Source organism: Impatiens glandulifera, chromosome 1 (genome assembly GCF_907164915.1).
Source record: "Impatiens glandulifera chromosome 1, dImpGla2.1, whole genome shotgun sequence".
In the NCBI taxonomy this organism is placed as follows: domain Eukaryota; kingdom Viridiplantae; phylum Streptophyta; class Magnoliopsida; order Ericales; family Balsaminaceae; genus Impatiens; species Impatiens glandulifera.
In genome coordinates this window covers 44,503,744-44,508,992 of record NC_061862.1, presented here as the reverse complement: position 1 = coordinate 44,508,992, position 5,249 = coordinate 44,503,744, and positions in this window count along the sequence as shown.

Genomic DNA, 5,249 nt, shown 5'->3' with positions numbered 1-5,249 from the left:
TGGGATCGAGACTCCTATGACCCAAGACCGATAAATCTAAATCTGGGACCGAGACTCCCAGATCTAGGACTGAAAAACCCGAGTTCAGGATCGAGCCTCTCGAACCCCAACGACGAACCCTCCAGTCCCTTGACTGAGTGTTCTGAGCTCCGATCCAGACCACTATCAGTCTAGATCGATCCTAGACCGGAAAAAATATACCCAAGCCATATGACTCTGGTCCTAAGGCCTGTTTGGTTACACTTTTCAAAATCCAAAATTATTTTTGTAATTTTGGAACCCCAATCCATTTTTAAATAATCCTGAAAGGTTAGAAAATAATTTTCAAATATTTTTGGGATATTTTCCAAACAAATATTTTGACTAAGGCCCCGTTTGGAATTTATTTTAAAATTCTAATACTTTTCAGATATTTTTAGGTCTTATACTCAATCTTATATAAACGCAATCTCATGTACGCCATTCTAAATAATTTTGTACAATTATTTACGCAATCTAAATTTATCATTGTTTAGGATCCCTGGACTATTAATTACATGAAATACATGTTATAAATAAACTTTTGATAGCCAGACTTTTACTTTAAAAATAAAACCGTTTTCAACGGGCGCGAAGGACGCGAAAACCCTTTCCCGAGCGTAACCAAATAACGAACTAATTATGAAAACTCTAGTATAAAGTACGTTTATACATGTACATTTTACTGATTTTTCTAACATCATTTGACGACTCTGTTTTCAAACAAATAATTTTTAGATTAATTATGTTTGATTAATTTAAACTAGATTTCAATCAAATTATCATTTGATCACAACAAATCCCCATAATATTAAAATTAATTATTTTTATATAGTTAATTTCAAAAGCTCTCAAGTACATTCAAAATCTTTTAAAATAATGTTCATTTTAAAAAGATATCTGACACGCAAACTAAGGTTGAAACGCATTGAATATCGAGTCAACTCGGGATTCCCCGTATTGCCACGTGTTATCCGACACATGCTAAGCTACGTGGACGTCTCATAAGGGGAACCATTTCCAGGGATTACACATTGTTTTTTTTTTTATAGATAACAACTTATTTTTTAGTCTTTATTTAATAAAAAAAATGATTATTTATTTATTTTTTTGGTTTTATTGTTGTGATGTTTTTGTGTTAATTTTGTATTATTAATGATAAAACTGATTAAAATTAATTTACTACAAAATCAAATTTAATTAATGGAAAAATAAAATTGAATATAAAAAATGATCAAACTGATTCAAAGAAAATGAAGAAAAATAAGAGGAAAAAGATTTTATAAGACTTCAAGTGTTTGCTAAAAAATGATCAAACTGATTCAAAGAAAATGAAGAAAAATAAGAGGAAAAAGATTTTATAAGACTTCAAGTGTTTGCTAGAGCTTTTGAGCTGACGAAAGATAAAGACTAGGAAGAAGCTAATATATATTTGAGCTAAGATAAGAAGAGGAAAAAGAAATAAGAGCTTACTTATCTATGAATAAAATAATCTCAAATTAAATAAAATATATAAATAATTTATTTATAAGGAATAAATATATATATATATAGATTGAAGATTTTAAATCACAATAAAAAATACTTTTTAAATATTAAGTTTTATTTTTAATATTTAAAAAGAATTCTTCATTGTGATTTGAAATCTTCAATATATATAGATATATATATAGATGGAAGATTTCAAATCACAATGAAGAATACTTTTTAAATATTAAAAATAAAACTTATTTTTAAATAAAAAATTAAAAATTAAAAATTTTAAGGAATGTTATGTTTTTTTGTGTATATTAATCTCAAATAAAAAATATATAACAAGTTATTATCTAAAAAGATAAATATAATTAATATAAAATATGTCAATATTAGATTTATGTATATAAAAATCATCTTAATTTTAGACTAATTTCAAAAACAACTCTATAAGCTGAAAAAGTCAATTTTTTTTTCATTATTAGACATGATATATTCGGCACATCATTTAAATTTATTAATTTGTCCTACCTAATTCTCAAATTAACGTTGCTTCAAATTTAACTTTTCAAATTAATTTATTTTATTAATTTATTCTTAAATTAACCTATTTTATTATTTATATTCAGTTTTCTTATTTAATTTTATTTTTTAAATTTATTTATATTTATTAAATTATTATATATTTAAATTATTTTTTTTTATTAAAATATTTAAATTATTATTTTTTTATAAATTTAATTATTTATATTTTGATATATATATTTAAATTAATATTTTAAATTAATATTTTTATAAATTTGATTATTTATAATTTAATATATATATTTATTTATAATTATTATTTTATATAACTTTTATTTTTATTTCAAAAAATTTAATCCAATATTATATAAATGAGAACAGTTTAAATATAATAACAAAAATATTATAAAAAAATATGATCGTTTAAAGTTCACCAAATAAAATAGAAAATAACGAGATTAAACATTTGAAAAACAATAATAAAAACATAAGATAAATTTTTTATCAATAAACAAACCTAACATAAAATATAGTGTTAACGAATTCAAATATGCTTAACAAAATCAATATTGAACGTTCTCAATGACATATGATTGAAAAAAATATGATAATTTTATTCCCAATAAAATTTTAAGAAAGAAGAGAAACTAACAAAGTTTAAGCCATCATATTCGAATTAAGATGAATAACTCACGAACCCTGAGTTTTGGGCTGTCCCATCCACGGAAGAAAAAAATTGTCTATATTTTTTATTGCCCTAGGTATAGTTTAAAATTTTGATAAAAAATAATGGTTTTTGTGAGGTTTGAACCCATAACCAAATGAAAACTCTAAATTTTTATATTAAAACACTAAGCTATCATTTTTTTTAAATACAATAGATTTGAATAAACATCTCAATATTCAAAATAAATGAGCTGCCCTAGCCCGAGGACTTGCCGGGCTTACCCCAGGGCCGACTTTGCTTACGAAATACCATAATTTGTGGGAAGTGTAGCCAAGAAGGTTATACGAAACGTAGTCAAAGATGTATTGAGTAAATTTATCAATAATTTAGAGAAAAGTTATTGTAATTATTTTTATAAATTATTAAATTATTATATATAGTCTTGATAAAATATTTTATATTAGACTATTAGTATTTATTAAGATGATAAAGTGAATATTTATTATATTATATTATATAAATAATATTTGGAATATAAATATATATATATATATATTAAAATTTATAAAAATTATAAAATAATAATTTAAAAAATATATATCAAAATATAAATAATAATGTATATATACATCTAAATATAAATAATTTAATTTATAAAAATAATAATTTAAATATTTTAATAAAAAATAATAATTTATATATATATATTTAATAATAAGTTTAAATATAATAAAAATAAATAAATTAATTAAAATATAAAAACTGAGTTTGATTAGTAAAGTAGGTTAGTTTGGGAAGTTGAACGTCAAACAAAGTTAGTTTGGGAAATGGTTCCCCTCCCTCTATCCCTGGATAAAAAAATATATAAACAATAAAAAAAAACAGATATATAAATAAACGAATTGAAGAGAAATTTTAAAAGTTGTTGAATAATAAATACTATCACAAATTAACAAAGATGGGATTTAGACCATCTTCAACCGAAAAAATCATTTTTAAATTCATTTTGGTATAAATGTCTTATCAAACAGTAATTCTTTTTCAATCGAAAAACTCATTCTTAAACGTGCGCAAAAGAATATTTTTATAATATTCTTCCTTACATCAATTTTTATAATTTTTTAATATCACCCCATATATTTTATAATGTTATAAATTACACCATAATATTTTAATATCACCCCATTATTTTAAATTTGTTTGTAAATTAATTTAAAAAATTCATCAATGATTCAAAAATAATACACAGACTAAAATATATGTTTTTAACATTATTATAATTTTTTTTTGAACATTATTATAAGTTATGTTATATAAAAAATATTACATAAATGAATAAAATTATATAAATAAATTAAAATAATAAATTATATAAATAAGTTTAATGTATAAAATATACCTAAATTAAGTTTAGGGGTTAAATTAGATAAAAAAAAAACTTTTGAGATCGATGAATATATGTGTTTGCAAGAGAGGAAAAATGGTGGAAAACTCATTTTAGGTTTGAGTTTGAGTATCGGTTGGAGGAAAAATGTGGTTTGGGTTTGAGTTTGAATAGTGGTTGGAGATCCTTTTAGAGCTCTATATATCTTTTAAAAATAAAATATTTGAAGAGAACAAATTGATAAAATAATAAAATTTCAGTTTTATTAATTTCAACATAATTTTTCTCTATATAAAAATAAACTTTAAATAAAAAATTTGAAAGGTCATTTTATCTTACTCTGTTACATTTTTAGCATCGGAAGTTATATTGGCTTTTTTCTTTTCTTCATTCAGATTTAAGTTGATATTGCGTTTTGTTCGGTTCGACATCCTGTTTAATCAGATTGTTTTTTTTCATTTCCAATTTTTATAGTTTAAATAATACCTTCAATCGTTGATGTGTCGTTTGCTACTCATACATTCCAATTGTGTTGTTGATAATTTCTCGAGTTCATGTCCATTCCATTTGTTGCATTTGTAGCAACAAATGATATGAAATAATTGGATATAAAATTATTTTTCATTTATTAAATAAAATATGACTGGATTTGACATTTCATATAGATAATCTCTTAGAAGTATTCTCTCATATTTGTATGAATTTTTTATTATTTAGGCCATATATGTAAATTATCAATTTTCACTTAGCAAGACATTTTTCGGTGTTGTTTACCGACACTCGACTAATGATAATTTTAATTGGCGCTAATAATATTTGGTAAAAATTCTTTCAACATCGTTTCGTATTTCTTTACTTTAACACTTATCGTTCAAAAACTCAAATGAGTTCGTCTTTGGATTATCCTCATCAAATTGCATTATCGTCGAATATTTTTTATTCTTTTTTATTGAGAGTTTTATTTCTATAAATTGTTTATACAATTTGATATCTCAATCCCCAATTGTTTATTTTCATTTTGTAAATGTTATCTTATATTATTAACTAATTAATTTTTTTTTATATATGTAACTTTTAAGAAGGGAACAACATAAATAGCATTTATGTCTCTAATCTTTTAAAAATATGTATATAGGTTGGGCTTTTGTTTGAGCCAGACCCATATCAAAACATACACAAATT